The sequence below is a fragment of the Phoca vitulina genome, unplaced genomic scaffold (genome assembly GCF_004348235.1).
Source record: "Phoca vitulina isolate PV1807 unplaced genomic scaffold, GSC_HSeal_1.0 scaffold82, whole genome shotgun sequence".
Classification (NCBI taxonomy): Eukaryota; Metazoa; Chordata; class Mammalia; order Carnivora; family Phocidae; genus Phoca; species Phoca vitulina.
The window spans coordinates 4186685-4203463 of record NW_022589785.1 but is presented as its reverse complement, the minus strand read 5'-3'; the positions used below and the strand labels follow the sequence as shown (position 1 = coordinate 4203463).

The window sequence follows — 16779 nt, the reverse complement described above, 5'->3', positions numbered from 1 at the left end:
GTGCGGGGCTGGATCCCAGGACCCTGGGATCATGACCTGAGCTGAAGGCAGACACTTAACGACTGAGCCACCTAGGCACTCCCAAGTAAAGTTTATTTTATTTTATTTTTTATTTATTTTTTATTTTTTTAAAGATTTTATTTATTTATTTGACAGAGAGACAGCGAGAGAGGGAACACAAGCAGGCGGAGTGGGAGAGGGAGAAGCAGACTCCCTGCTGAGCAGGGAGCCCGATGCGGGGCTCGATCCCAGGACTCTGGGATCATGACCTGAGCCGAAGGCAGACGCTTAACGACTGAGCCACCCAGGTGCCCCCCAAGTAAAGTTTATTTTAAAAAGGACTGCTACATATTAAGCCCCAAAGGCTTATTTCTTTTACATAAACCTATGCATATTTAAAAAAATTATAGTGTGATTATTTGCTCAACCCAGAAATGTCACTTTTTAAAACCCAACAAAAATATTTACAAAGCACACAAAATATATGTAAAAATTAATCATAGTTGTTTGTAGAAAGCAAAACATGGGGCACAATTTACCTGTCCATATATTGGAAGGCGATTGTATGGTATTGTGGTTGGCAGAATTCCAAGATGAAGCCTCAATGACCCTACCCTTGAGTGTGGGTGAAACTTGGGACGGGATGGATTCTGTTCCCATGATTAGGTTGTCAGATGGCACAGCTGACCTTCAGAAAGAGAGGTTATCCTGAGTGGCCCTGACCTAATCAGGTGACTCCTCAAAAGGACTCAGCTCTTCCTAAAAGAAGCGTGAAGCTTGAGGTGTATTTGTTACTGGCTTTGAAGATGGAGGGGATCACATTGTAAGGAATGAAAGAAAGCTCTAGTAGCTGAGTGGCCCCAGTTGACAGCCAGCAAGGAAACGAACTTCAGTCCTGAAACTGCAAGGAAGTGAATTCTGCCAACAATGTGAAAGAGGTTGGAAGAGGACCCCGAGTCTCAGATGAGAGAGCAGCCCTGGGAGACCCTGAGCAGAGGACCAGTCACTCTGTGCCAGACTCCTGACCCACAAGAACTGTGAGATAACAACCTTCTATCATTTAACCTGCTAATTTTGTGGCGATTTGTTACACAGCAATAGTAACCAAGGGATATCCAGGCTGTACTATGCAGCCAGTCAGACCAGTGGGGCACATCTGCATATATCGACCCAGAAGGAAGCCCATGATTACTGCCGATTGCATAAGGGAAGTTGCAAAAATTATATGTAGCATGATCCTGTTTTATAAAATTAAAGTTTGTGAATGGCAGAAAGTCTGGAATGGTAACACCAAAGTGCTAGCTGAGGAGTGGGATTTAACAGAAGGAACTTTCAGTTAACATATACATTTCTATGGTGCTACAGAGTTTGTTTTGGTGGAGGGTGGTTCTTATTTTATTTACAAGGAGCATGCATTTTGTTTCTAACTAAAAAGACAAACCAAATCAAACCTTTTAACAACCCTCTACTGACCCTCAGAATCGAGTCCAAACTCAGTAACTTACTGAGGCCCCTCTTGATCCAGCTCCACTGGCCTCCAGGCCTCTGCCACCTCTCCCCCAGCCTCCTTCCAGTCCCACCTGCCCCTGAAGCTCCAGCTCCAGGGACTCCCTGTGCTCTGCCTTCTGGACTTCGAATTTACTCTTCTTTCTTTATGCCATTCTTTTCCCCTTTTCTTTGAGGGGCTCACTTGCCCTTTGTGGCTGTGCTTTCTGACATACTCTCTTCCCTGTTCTTTTGGCACCATATCCTCATTCTTTCTTTTTTGACCCTCTTTGCCAATTCCATTTTTTCTCCCTGGTCTTTAGGTTAGTCCTTGGCCTCCTATTCTTCCTGTCTGGGCAAGCTCCTTCCCATCCTCTGTTCCAGTTCCATCACTCTGCCTCGACTGTCACACATTCACTTCCACCCCAGACAGCCCTCTAAGCACATTTGGAGAGCCTTCAAAATGAGCCCCCAGACTTCCCCAGGACACACAGACCCTCACTAGATGACCGCTGTCCTTCCCACTGTGCAGGACAGAGATCTGGCTTATCCCCTCTCTACGACCCAAACACTTTGTTTTTTGTTTTTTGTTTTTTTTAAGATTTTATTTATTTATTTGACACAGAGCATGGGGAGCGGCAGGGAGCGGCAGGGAGAGGGAGAAGCAGGCTCCCGCTGAGCAGAGAGCCCGACATGGGGCTTGATCCCAGGATCCTGGGATCATTCCCTGAGCCAAAGGCAGATGCTTAACCGACTGAGCCACCCAGGCGGCCCCCCAAATACTTTATTGCACTGCTCCTCCCTTCTCATCTGATTCCCCAACAAGTTCCCTGCACCCCTTCCAGAAGCCTCTTAAAAACAACTCTGATGGGGCGCCTGGCTGGCTCAGTTGGTAGAGCATGCAACTCTTGCTCTCAGGGTTGAAAGTTCAAGCCCCATGTTGGGCATAGAGCCTACTTAAAAAAACACAAACTCTGATATTACTACTGAAAATCCTTCAAAGACTTCCCATGGCTCTAGGGATCAACTCCACGTTCTTTAAGTTCAGACTCAGTTTATCCTGACCTGAACTTACATCTCTTGCCCTCTGCACTCCAGCCTCTCTGGTCTTTCAGTGCCTCCCCCAAAATGGCCTTGCTTCCAGGGCCCCTGCCCTTGCTAGCCTGGCCTAGAGCCTGGCCTCCCAACAGCCTTCCCTGACTGCTAGTTGGTGCCCAGTTACCACCTCTGTTTCTTGTCACAGAAATCACACACCTCATGGGGTGCCTGGGTGGCTCAGTTGGTTAAGCCTCTGACTCTTGATCTTAGCTCAGGTCATGATCTCAGGGTTGAGAGATCAAGCCCCGTTCTGCTTGGGATTCTCTCTCTCCCTCTGCCCCTCCTCCTGTTCGAGTGTGCGCAGGCACTCGCACGCGCGCGCTCTCTAATAAATAAATAAAATCTTTCAAAAAATAAAAAATCACACTCCTCAGGGAAGCTTTCCTGATGCCCAGACTAGACCAAACCCCTGATGTGGGCACTTGGACCTCCTTTCCTTTGCTCCATAGCCCTTACGCTTTGCCATGAAGGTTTGCATAACTCATGGATTCGCTAGACTATAAGGCCCCGAGCCTAGGGACTGGGTCTGCTTTCCTCCTCTTGTATTCCCCAGACCTAGCAAGGATAGGCACTCAATAAATAGGAATGTAAAAGTTGAGGGAGAAGAGGTAGATAAGAAGAATAAAAGGGAGAAAGTATGTGGAGTGAAGAATAATTTGGTGTGGCTGGGATGCAGGCTCTGGGGAGATAGAGCTGGAAAGCCCAGCTGATGTCAGAATGGGAAGCATGCAGATCCCAGACTAAGGAATTCAAGCTTTTTGTCAATCAAGGATGTCAAGTAAGCTTCCTGAGCAGGACAGCAGTTATATGATCAGTTCAATGGAGAATAAATGGGATGACCTAGTACATTCTAAAAGCCTTTGACAACCATTTGAATTGATGTTGGCTATGGAACAAGGAATTTGGGGGCAGATTATATTTTCTGTGTGCTGTGCCTATTGAGTCTTTGATATTACTACTGTAAGTAAGTGACACTGGAAGACCTGCACTCAGTGGTCATAGTGCTTCATGCATTAGCTCATCACGATGCAAAGAGCTCTGATAATAGGCAGCAGAGCATTTCTGCATCCTATTTAGCAAGGGATCTAAGCAACATTTTTTTGGTTAAAAATTTTTTTTTTTTTAATAGGTGTTTACTGAAGTGGGAAAGGATTTGCAGCTGTTTGGAGCCTGAGTGGCAGATGAAACCAACTTGGAGACTTCCGGGGCACAAGTATGAGTTATAACCCAGAGGCTGCTGCATGATGCCCAGATAGCTCATAGGCCACCTCCACACTCGGAGAGCTGAGTAGATCTCAGGTAAAGGGTCCCTAATCACTGAGTGATTAGGCTTGTGAGAGAACATACACTGACCGGTCGGGAGGCCTTGCTGGAGGTTTCAGCTTCAAAAGCCAGGCTGGGATTACTCAGTTGCTCTTCCCTCTACCTCCTGAAGGACCCTAAGTTGTATTTAAGCAGACCCATGTCCCCACCTGTAACTGAGTATGCCAGAGGAATTCAGCCATGCCTCTCTACCTAAGCTATAAAGAACTAATTAACCACACTTAATAGCCCATAATTTGTTATTTCTGCATTCTAGTCCCAGGGTTCCCTCCTAGGTTATTACCCAGGAAGAAACATAAAACTGCACATAAAACTGCATTTCATAGAAATAAAGGAAGTGAGGTCTCTTTTTTTTTTTGCTTTATCTCCCTCTGACTTAAAGCAGTGGGTCTTCCTAGTTGGAAATGAGGCTCATTCCCACAGATGGGAAAGGATGCCACTCCCTGTCTCCCATCATTATGATGCAAATGTACAGATAGAACCAGCTGCATAATCTGTGGGACCCAGTACAAAATGAAGATGTGGGCCCCTCACTAAATACAGTAGGAATTTCAAGCTTGCAACAGAAGACCATTAAAGCAGGGGCAGGGCCCTTCTGAGCATGGGGAGGCAGAGGCTGCTCACACAGAATGGTTTGAGTGCTAGGATGATGAAGGGGCTTTGCCCGAAGGAGCTCAGCCACATGAGCAGCTCCTCCCTGGCAAAACCTCAGTAGAGAAGAAAGTGTCAGAAAGATCAGGTGAAAGCACATGGCAGTCATAGGGCCACTTCTGTGAGAGTGAATGGTGTGGCCAAAGACAGCATTCTTTTGGCAGTCCTTGGTCATGATCTGCTTGGAGTTTGGATATCAGAGGGACCAAGGATCAGAAAAGAATCAGGGTGCCTTAGGACATCAGAAGGAAGGGGTGATGAATGGGTATAGAGAACACTGGGATTGAGGAGGCATGAAGAGGGGGAGTTTCTAGGCATGGAACTTTCCCTGTTTTGTTTTCATTTAATTAACCAATTTTTTTTAACTGAAGTAGAATGTATCAAATTTAGATGAACGATTCTTTCCCTCTAAACTTGCTTCTCCCTTTTCTACATCGTGGTAAATGATCCGCCTGGGTGGGTCACTATTCACCTAGTTGATCAAGACAGAAACCGGGAGTCATCTTTGATTGATTCCTCCTTCTTTATCTCAGTACCACTTACTAAGTCCGATCAATTCTATTTGCAGTTGTCCCTCTTGAGCCCACACATCCACTTCTCTCCATATCCACTGATGCTATCATCTTTTCTGGCCATGACTATCACAACAGCCTTTTAATTAGATTGGCTTTTAAATCATGCTGACTGGAGTTTAAGTCCTCATTCTACCACATGTTAACTGGGTGACCTTGAATAGGGCTCTTCAGCTTTTTGAGCCTCAGTTTCCTCATCTGAAAAATGGGGACAATATACCTATCTTAAAGGGTTGTTGTCAGGACAAAATGAAATGATGCAAGTGGCTTAGCATACAGTATGTACTCGATGAATCAGCATCTTCCTTCTCTTTCCCTCCTCATCCTTCAGGCCTTAGTTTTTTGGTTTTTGTTTTTTTTGTTTTTTTTTTTTAAGATTTTATTTATTTGACAGAGAGATCACAAGTAGGTAGACAGACAAGCAGGCAGAGGGAGAGGGAGAAGCAGGCTCCCCGCTGAGTAAGGAGCCCGAAGTGGGACTCAGTCCTAGGACCCTGGGATCATGACCTGGGCCGAAGGCAGACGCTTAACCAACTGAGCCATCTAGGCGCCCCTTTTCAGGCCTTAGTTTAAACATTAGTTCCTTAGGTCCCGCTCTCCTGACTTGCCACAGACTCAGTGCAGGTTCCCAGCAGTGCAGACTGCTCTGCAACATTCATCACACTTAGCTATCTTCTCTCAACTGTCCTTTCCATCAGGACAAGGATTCTGTTTTTTTCTGCCTAATGAGGTACCTGACATGGAGTAGAAACTCCTATTTTGTTATTTGACTGGTATCCTCATACATAATCAAAGGTTCCCAGGCTTGGGGTCCCTGTAATGTTCTTGACTAACTGTTAAGTAAGAGGGTAGATGATGTAAACAAACAAGAGAACAAGAGTATCCCACCACATTTAAGTTAAACCTAGGGCACTGGGGGTGATTCATCATAGCAGATCCCTTCCGTAAGAAATAAACCTAGGGAGTGGTTTGAGATGGCGGAGTAGGAGGATCCTGAGCTTACCTGCTCCCAAGGCTGCACCTATATACCTAGCAACTCCATTGAGAATGATCTGAAGAATAGCAGAACAGCTAAGTATATAGAACAGCTAAAGATACAGAGAAAAAGCCACATGGAGAGGGGTAGGAGGGGCAAAGATACGTTCTGGTGGGGACCATACCCCGGTACAGTGACTCACCAGTGGGAAGGATATCACAGGCACAGAGATCTTCCCTCAGAAGTGAGGGGTTCAAGCCCTGCTAGCTGTGGAGATCTGCACTGGGAAGAGGAGTCCTCGTAACATCTGGCTTTAAAAAACCAGTGGTGCTTCACTTCAGGAGCTTTGAAAATCAGCAGGGCTTAACTCCAGGAGAACTGGAGGGCTGTAGGAAACTGAGACTCCACTGTTAAAGATTTTATTTATCTATTTGACAGAGAGAGACACAGCGAGAGAGGGACACAAGCAGGGGGAGAGGGAGAGGCAGGCTTCCCGCTGAGCAGGGAGCCCGATGCGGGGCTCGATCCCAGGACCCTGGGACCATGACCTGAGCCGAAGGCAGACGCTTAACGACTGAGCCACCCAGGCGCCCCGAGACCCCACTTTTAAAGGGCCCATGTACAGACTCACTTGCTCTGAGACTCAGCACAGAGGCAGCAGTTTGAAAAGTGCCTGTGTCATATGGGAAGGAGATTTGCGGACTAATTAATTTTTTTTTTTAATTGTTTATTTTAGAGGCACCTGGGTGGCTTAGTTGGTTAAGCATCTGCCTTAGGCTCAGATCATGATCCTGGGATCCTGGGATCAAGCCCAAAGTCAGGCTCCCTGCTGAGCTTCTTCCTCTCCCTCTGCCTCTCCCCCCTGCTCATGCTCATTCTCTCTGTCTCTCAAATAAAATCTTTTAAAAAATAAATTTTTTATTTTAAGTAAACTCTACACCACACATGGGGCTCAAACAACCCTCAGATCAAGAGTCTTATGCTCTACCAACTGGGCCAGCCGGGCACCCCTGACTAATTTTAGGGTGTGTGCTAGAGGGGCAAGGATCTGTAGGGACTTTGTCTGAGAACAGAAACACTGGCAGGCACCACTTTTCTTTCCCTCCCTCTGTCTAGCTGGCCTGATGCTAGTGGGTGCCAGTTCTGACACTCTTCATCTACCTTGCTAGCACTGCTCACCTTGCCCTGGCATTCCCATGCAGACCTGCCCAGTAGGTACCCCTCCAAAGCAGCTCCTGCCCTGCCATACCAAGCGGGCAGCCTCAGCCAGGACCAGTGCCCCACTGCCTTAATGGCTCCTGCCCTGCCATACCTGGCAGGCAGTCCTGACCAGGACTGGCGCTCCTACCTCCCAACCCCCAAAGTGGCTACAACCCCGCCCCACCCAGTGGGTAGCCTCAGCCAGACCAGCACCCCTCCAAAGCAGCTCCTGCTGGAGGGTGGGTGCAGCACCAGTGCACTTACAACAATCGCAGCTGAGCCTTGCAGCCAGCCTCACTGGGGGCTACTCCCAAATATCAGCCTACCTGCAGCAGCCACAGCTGGGCACTGCAGCCAGCCAGGCCAGGGGCCAGCCCTGCCCACTAGCATGCTTGCAGTAGTCGCAGCCAGCCACTATAGGAGGGCACACACAGCCCACAAAGGGCAACTCTGGAATGTGTGGTTCTAGTAACCAGGGGGATTGCACTTCTGGGCCCCACAGAATGGCTTCTACAGGTACTCCTTTAAGACCAGGAGATGCAGCTGATTTACCTAATACATAGAAACAAACAGAGAGAGTGGGGCGCCTGGGTGGCTTAGTCAGTTGAGCATCCAACTCTTGATTTCGGCTCAGGTCATGATCTAGGGATTGTGGGATCGAGCCCAGCATTGGGCTGCACGCCCAGCATGGAGTCTGCTTTGTCTCTCTCCCTGCCCCTTGCTTGTGCCCGCTCTCTCTCTCTCTCCTCTCTCTCTCAAATAAATAAAATCTAAAAAAAAAAAAAAAAAAGAAACACAGAGAGTCAGGCAAAAAACAGAGGGATATGTTCCAAATGAAAGAACAAGACAAAACCTCAGAAAAAGAACTAAATGAAAGAGAGATAAGCAATCTACCTGATAGAGTTCAAAGCAATGGTGATAAAGATGCTCACTGAACTTGGGAGAAGAATGAATGAACACAGAACTTCAACAAAGAGGTAGAAAATTTTTTTTTAAAAAATTGGAGCTGAAGAATACAACAACTGAAGTGAAGAATCTACTAGAGGGGAATCCACAGCAGATTAGATTGTGCAGAAGAATGGATCAGCAATCTGGAAGATGGTAGTAGATGTCATCCAAGCTGTGAACAGCCAAAAGAAAAAAGAATATTTATTTATTTTAAGATTTTATTTAGAGAGAGGGAGAGAGAGAGTTGGGGGGGCGGGCGCAGAGGGAGAGAAAGAATCTCCAGCAGACTCTGCACTGAGCACGGAGCCCAACGTGGGGCTTGATCTCAGGATCCTGAGATAATGACCTGAGCCAAAATCAAGTCAGATGCTCAACTGACGAGCCACCCAGGCGCCCCAGAAAAAAGAAATTTTAAAAATGAGGATAATTTAAGGGAACTCAATAACATCAAATATAACAACATTCACAGAAAAGAGAAAAAGGAAAGGGGCAGAAAACTTCCCTAACCTGAGGAAGGAAACACACATCCAGGTCCAGGAAGCACAGAGTGCCCCTAAGAAGATGAACCCAAAGAGGTTCACACCAAGACAAATAATGATTAAAATGTCCAAAATTAAAGATACAGAGGGAATCTTAACGGCAGCAAGAGGAAAGCAACTAGTTACCTACAAAGGATTTCCCTAAAGACTAGCTAGCTGATTTTTCAGCAGAAATTCTGCGGGTCAGAAAGTGGCAAGATGTATTCAAAGTTCTGAATGGAAAAAACCTATAACCAAGAACACTCTACCCAGCAAGGTTATTATTCAGAATTGAAGGAAAGATAATGAGTTTCTCAGACAAAAGTTACAGGAGTTCATCACTAGTAAATTGACCTTACAGGAAATGTTAAAGGGACTTCTTTTAAGTGGAAAAGGCCATAACTAGCAGAAAATTATGAAAGAAAGAAAAAAAAAAGACCTCACTGGCAAAAGCAAACATACAAAGGTAGTATGAGCCAACCATTTATAAAGCTAGTATGAGACTAACAGACAAAAGTAGTAAAACCAACTATATTTAGGGGCGTCTGGGTGGCTCAGTCAGTTAAGGGTTCAACTCTTAATTTCAGCTCAGGTCATAATCTCAGGGTTGTGAGATCGAGCCCCACTTTGGGCTCTTGTACTCAGCGAGGAGTCTGCTTTTCTCCCTCTCCCTCAATTAATAAAATCTTAAGGAAAATCAACTATATTTATAATAAAGGATACACAAAATAAAAAATGTAAAATATGACATCAAAAACAAAGTGTGGAGGGAGAAGTAAAAATGTGCTTTTAGAATATATTTGACCTTAAGTGACCATCAACTTTAAACAGAGTGCATCATACATAGGATGTTATATATGAACCTTATGGTAACCACAAACCAAAAACTTTTAATAGATATACAAAAAACTAACAAGAAAGGAATCCACACATGACACTAAAAACTTATCAAATCACAAGGGAAAGAGAGCAAGAGAAGAAAGAAACAGAAGAACTACAAAAACAACCAGAAAACAATGAACAAAATGCTAATAAGTACATACCTATCAAAAAATTACTTTTTAAATGTAAATGGACTAAGTGCTCTCCTCAAAAGACATACGGTGATGGAATGGATAAAAAACAACAATGAATCATGGAACACTACATCAAAAACTAATGATGTAATGTATGGTGATTAACATAACATAATAAAAATAAATAAATAAAATGATTTAAAAAAACGAAAAATCCCGGAAAACTGAAAGCCTGTCTATATGCTGCCTACCAGAACTCACTTCAGACCTAAAGACACACAGACTGAAAATGAAGGGATGGAAAAATACATTGCATGCAAATGGAAACAGAAAGAAAGCTTGGGTAGCAATGCCTGTGTAAGACAAAATCGGCTTAAAATCAAAGACTGTAAAGAGACGAGGGCTTTACGTAATGATGAAGGGATCAATCCAGCAAGATACAACAATTGTAAATATGCACCCAACATAGAAGCACCTAAATCTATAAAGCAAATATTAACAGACATAAAGGGAGGAATTGAGAGTAATACAATAACAGGGGACTTTAACAGCTCACTTTCATCAATAGATAGATCATCGGGACAGAAAATAAGGCCCAGAAAGTCATAGGGGATGGAGTAGGTGGGAGGGACTCTCAGGTCAGGCAGATCTACAGCCGTGCAGAACACGGCTGAGGTACCATGGAGGAAAGGGTGCCAGAGGACTACTCAGAGTGTACTTTCCCTCTGAGGACAAGTGTTCTGCCTGCCCAAGGCCACGGTCAGGAATTTTACAGGCATGGGCTCCACTCCTCCAACTTTCAGACCTGCTGTCTGACCCCACTTTGCTCTCCATGGGGTGCAGGGCCAGCTCTGCATGCCCAGAGAAAAGGCCAGGAAAGGCAACATATCACAAAAGACTGCCTTAGGGGCAGAGGAAACACCACAGACTGGCCAAGGAGTCACCTCTGGTACCTCTCCTTGTCCAGGATGGGCACACAACCCGAGGTTTGTCTTTGGGAAATTCAGGGATCACCCAGTGTACATCCAGACAATAGCCTGAATGGAGGTAAGGCAGCCAGAGTCCTGAAGGAAAGGGGCCAGCCACCCCTAGTGACTGCTCACCCAGCCCTTACCTGTGCTGGGAGCGAGGCTGCCCCATGGGGCCCGTCTCTTAGAGACTCCCAGAAGCCCAGGAAAGATCTACCCTAGCCCAGAAACCTGTCCCTGGCAACACTCCAAACCATAGTTGCTGAATATGAAATATTTCATGTTGGGGACCTCCTGGCCGCAGATGGCCAGGAGCCTCTATCACCCCTGGGAAGACCTGACCAATTCTCTCCTCTCTCTGGTTTGGCAGAGGAGACGTGCCATGGCCTTGGAGCAGGGCAGGCTCCATGGAAAACAAGGATCCGCCTCCTCCAACTTTGGATACACTGGAAAGCTGGTAAGGTGTGGAAAGTCAGAGTAGGCATTCAGTGTGACCTGCAGAGCAACTAGACTTTGTAAAACATGACGTTTCCTCATGGAAAAACAACAGCCTTGTGGGTTGATTGGACAAACATCCCCACAGATGAGAAATTAAAGCAGAGTAGAGTGGTCAAGGCCCTACCCTAAATAAGCAATTAAGGGGGCTAGAACAGAGGTCCCACAGTCTCTAGGTCTGGGCCACCTAGGGCTCCACACAGTAGACAGTCGACACCACGCTGTAGCTTCTTCAGGCTAAGAGTTGTCTCGACCCCTGATAGAGTTGGTGTCTGCTGCCAACAGATTTGTCCCTGTGCTAGGGGTGGAAGTCTTACAGTTGAGTGAGGGAGCTCCACCTAAGAAAGTTAGTACATTTTAATGAGTTGCTAATTCCTTCTTGCAACATGGACTGCTTTGTGTGTAACGTAATATGGTTCTGGATTTTGGAAATGAATAGTCCCAAGGGTCCCTTTGGAATTGCTCCTGAGCAATTCACTTCTCTGATTTAGGCCTTTTATCCTGCACATGGCCTCTTACTGTTCTTCCCACTACTTCATCCTCCTAGCACCCACTCCCAGCTGGCCCTGACTAAGGAGAGACTGGGTAGGCAGTGGTTTGGAGTGTGGTCTCTGGAGACAGAGGGCCGGGACTCAAACCATGGTTCTGCTGCTTATTTGCTGCGTAACCTTGGGCCAGGGCCTTAACAGCAATGCTGGCTCCATTGCCTAATTTTTTTTTTTCTTTTTTAATTTGAGAGAGAGAGAGAGCACAAGCTGGGGGGAGAGGCAGAGGGAGAGGGAGAAGCAGACTGCCCCTGAGCAGGGGGCCTGACGTGGGGCTCAATCCCAGGACCCTGAGATCATGACCTGAGCCGAAGGCAGACGCTTAACCAACTGAGCCACCCAGGCGCCCCTCTGTTGCCTTATTTTCAAATGAGGATATGATAGTACTGACCTCACCAGGTTGATAGGAGAATTAAATGTGTTAATTCAAGTACTTAAACAGTGTCTGACCCATAGTAAGTCTTAACTATTATCTTGTTCAGTTCTCTGTTCAGAAACCCCAAATAGTTATAGAATTGAGATGAGTGTTTAACCTGAAATAGACTTCCTCGGCCTCTTTTAACAAGTATTTCCTCATCTGCTAAACCATGCACTCCAACTCAGTTCCTCAAACCTGCCCTCCTGCCTTGGCTCGTGCTGACCCAGTATTGCCATCAGTTGACGTCACTGCTGCCCCTCCAGGGCAGGCTCTCTGGTCAGACATGCCGATGGGCTTTCTTCTTCCTTTAAGCCATACCTAAGTAGTCTTCCAAAGTTGTAGAGGAAAGCTAAACTCATCAGACATGAGAAGTATTCTCCAACCGAGCATATAAAAAATTACTTTCCACTTAGACATTGTTAAACAGAATTTCAGCTGAGTTCACTTCAAAGATCAAATTGGCTTTGATTCAATGACTCATGAGTTGGGCAGCATCCCATCCAGCAATAAAAGGAGCTCTGAAGGGCTGTACAAAATGCAGGGTTTTTAGGAGCAAAAATGGGGTGGTAAAGGAGAATGATTAGTAAAGAATGCATTATTTCAGTAAGGTGGCCTTTCTAACAGGATCGGAAGGGGTCCATCAAGTGGATTCTCTCACCAATGCTGACTAGGTAATTCCATGACGACTGGTTAAAGGTTCTGCCTGGGGAACGGGGGTGCAGTTTAGTTAGCAAGCCAGGATTTGCTGACATGGGGCTTAGTACAGGTGACTTCATTTGGGGCCTGTTGTCTCTTTTTAAGCATCTCCCTGATTAACACCCTCCTCCCACCATAGCCCCTCTCTCCCATCTCATACTTGCGATTGCGAGACGTCGTAAACTTCTGACGTTGACAGTACTATGAAATGGTGCCAGAGTACAATTTAAGTTTTAAAATGTAGAAGGCCATAAAGTCATGGAAGTATTGGTGGGAAACTGCTCAAATGATTGCAGTCACTGGCAAAGGAGGAGCGGAGGGTTAGGTCTGTTAACAAATGAAGAGCTTCATGGAACCAGGCAGGTGCTGCAGGGGGCGATTTGAGGATCCGAGAACTAAAGGATTAAGAGAGGGTTTCAGGAAAACTGAGGAAGCCCCTAACTTTTGGAAAAATGACTGCCCTGCGGAAATGGTGTCCTGTTGGGCAATCACATAATTTTAGGAGGGAAATATACATAAAATAATTTTGTTCTAAGAATTCGCCCATAGTTGCAATTGCACTTTGTTAAGAGCTACTAGTTTTAGTAGTTTCATTTTCCAGGAAGTTCCAATCAAACCTTTTCCTCTGTTTATTATATGTGACTCTGGTCTCCATTTTAAGTAGGTTGACTCAAAGAGGCTTTTTTAAGTCTCAGTTCTTTTTGGATAATGAGCACCTTTTAACTTATTTTTATCTGCCCCATCTTCCCTAACAGACGGCACACTCCTGGGGCAAACAGTGGCGGGACAGACAGAAATGCCATGTCATCATCTCATGGGATGGTGGGGGCGGATACGCGTGCATGACTCACCAGTGAAGCCTGGGCAGACCCACAGCCCTCAGTTACTCGTTAAAGGAAGGAGTCCCAGTATATCCAGAGCTGTTGGAAGCAAAGACCTGAAGTGAGGGTCCCCGGCAAGGAGGGGTGACTAGATGACCTCAGATACCCAGGCTGTTGTCCTCAGCCCTGTCTAGGCTTTTCAGGCATTGGCAGTAATCTCCAAAAGTCTGGAGTGCTCTGCAGGGCAGGGCTGGGTGGAGGTGGTGCGAGTGGCGAGGGTGATCAGGGATGCCCAGTTAAAGGCAGAGGCCCCTGCTGCCACTCCTCTGGCCTCCCCTCGAGTAGCATACAGAAGCTGTGTAAGGTGGCGTTGGGTGCTCTGGTTTATCCCTGCCTGGTATGGTTCAGAACTTAAGGCTGCGCTTCGTAACCAGACTGCATGATGGAGCGTTTCCCAGTCCCAGGGAAGGTGTCTGCAAAGAGGTTAACTTCTTACCTGGGAGTAGAGGAGGGAAGGGCAAACTGGCACCGGTGTTCGCCCCAGCTCCAGGCACTGACTGGTTGGTTAGGACCACCAGACTGAGCAGAGGACAGAAAGCAAGGCCAGGTGCTGTAGGCTGTTTGCAGAGGTGGGAGCGCCAGCCGGAGGTTGCCCTGCGGTTGAACGCTTTGAGAAGGAACGCTCTGGGGCCGTGGCTGGCGAGTCCTTGGGGACGTATGAGCACAGTGTCAGAGGGGGGCAAGAGGAGCCTGTGTGGCAGCAACTGGTTTATCAAGTCAGATGAATCATACGCCTGAGGTGCCAGAGCACAGAGGTCACGTCCCAAGGCTGACAGGGACTTCAAGAGTGGGAGTTCTTCACCCCAGTGAAGAATGTATGCTGGCTGGGCGCGGCACCTTCTGGGGGACGTGAAAGAACTGCCAGTCTAGGAATTGACCTTCCAAATGGCAAAGTACAGTAGGGGAACCATTTACAACGAACACTAATCTGGTTTAACTTGGGTGACAAAACCTTAAATATGTGCCGCGACCTTGGGCTCCTTTGGCATTGGAGATGGCGGGGTGGCGGGAATCCTACGAATGCAAGGTCTTTGCTTCATTTTCCAACCTTGGCCTCTAGGGTCCTCATGGAGGCTTTCTTGCTAGACGGGACACACAACCTGGGCCCAGGCCTCTGCCTCGGACATCTGTGCCACGGAGGTAAGGGCCCTGGTTCTGCCTCCCCTGCTCCTCAGCCTGGATAGCTGTTCATTCTTTAGTCAGGAACCTCACAGCAAGTGAGGCCGTGCCAGTCTCCCCAAGGGCTCAGGAATTCTTAGGTGCCGTCTCAACCCCAACAAGCAGTTTCTCTCTCGGGGGGGGGGGGGGGGGGTCGGGGGGCTTCCATTGCTTTTACACAATTTTAAAGCATCAGTGCACCTGCATCCATTAGAACATTTTAATCCTTTAATAAAATACTTATGTGAACTTTAAAGTCTTTGAGTAGTGATACATTTGCAGTTTATTGCAAAACTCAGATCAGAATGCTTCAAGGTCAGAATTTTACCTCTATAAGGTGGAAGACCCGGGGTGGGGCCAGTTGTCTTCTAGTCTCAATACGTGGTGAAATAGAAGGTGTGCCAGACATTCAGAGTATCTGCCAGCAGCCAGAGATAGAAGTGCCATCTCATCCCGTGAACAGTGGGGAGGGGAGCATCTACTGAGCAGCCACCTTCAACCCCCTCTTCTGGCAAAGTGCTCTGCTCTAGATGAGGAAGTGCTCAGCCCCTCACCCTCCCACGGGCAACTCCGCTGGGGCCTCAGCAGCTCAGGTTCTCCCCGCCCAACTAGTGGTTGTGAAACTGGCTTTTGTGGCAGTGCTTCCGGGGTTGTCTGTAAACACTGCAGATATCTTAAATGGTAAAAATCGTCTCTAACGTGCACACTCAAGTGTAAAACACGCATTAGCTTAGACTGAGACATCGCTGTAGGGCCTCCGCAGCCGTGCTCGGGTGGGCTGCCCGTGACGGGGGGTGCTAGCCTGGTGCTGGGTCGCCACGCCCAGCTGCAACTCCGGGCTAGCGGCTCTCACTGTAGAATAATTTGAGTGCTTATTTATAACCTTTAGGTGTTTCTTACTGATCTATGGAGAAGGATTGAAAGCAGGTGTTGAATATTCTTCTATTAATCCTTTTTTTTCCCAAGCATCCACTTTTGTCAATAACAACAGATTGCAGGCAAGCTTCGTGACTATTACCATTTGCAACCACTTACCTATCATAAGGATTTTTTCCTCTGTATCAAATTCAGAAATAAATTGGAGGCTGAGATCATTCACAACTAACCCATTTGCAGTAGTAAAGATGCTCCCCCCAATCCCACTGATTTAAGACAATGTTATTACTTGAGACAATTCATGCTAATAACATTTATATATCTGAAAGGTGAAAAACAATGATTATAATATCAAAACCTTTTGATTTGGGTTAGGAGGGAGGAGGAGGGCTCATAGTTTTAAGCCTTTTGGTAGCATTACTAAGCTCTTCTCTAAGATTTCTGGCTTGGCTAACTGAAGAGGAGCAGGTTAACAGCCGTTTATCTAAGGTGGTCTTCTGGAAGCCCAGGAGCACTGGGAGGTGGTGGAGGTAGAGTCGGGAGAGAATGTTTCTTATTCAGATTTTGCTGTTAATTCATTGACAATCTTGGGTTAAGTCTTTGTGGCTCCCTGAGGCTCAGTTTCCCTCAACAAAAAAACAGGAGTTTGGATTAAATCAAATCACTTTCAGACTTTTATTTTAAGCATGAAAACCTTTCTTCAAATCATATCCTACTTGGAAGTCTAGTACTGAGTGGGCGTGGTGGGCTTCCTCCCCACAATGACCCCACAAAATAGCATGAAAACCACGAAACCAGATGATCTAAGATCCCTTCCACTTCTAAACGTCAGGATTTCAAGTCCCCTGCCTCTGAAACACAAACGCTGAGCCCCCTCCTGGCCGGGCCCCTCCCTCTCCCAGAGCAGCTAAGGAGCTGAGCTGATCATCCCCAGCACCTAGTATGCTGGTCACAG

The 16779-nt window shown here is 46.6% G+C and overlaps 1 long non-coding RNA gene across 2 annotated transcripts in view; it reads left to right on the top strand.

The window, feature by feature from the left end:
- Positions 1-16779, top strand: part of LOC116626074 — a 93270-nt gene that overhangs the window by 50109 nt on the left and 26382 nt on the right. The window contains exons 2-3 of one of the 2 annotated variants that reach the window (XR_004298163.1): positions 3713-3882; positions 11126-11212. This is a non-coding gene — a long non-coding RNA (uncharacterized LOC116626074). Of the gene's footprint in view, positions 1-3712; positions 3883-11125; positions 11929-16779 lie in introns of those variants that run through there. The other variant, XR_004298162.1, reaches the window with a different exon arrangement.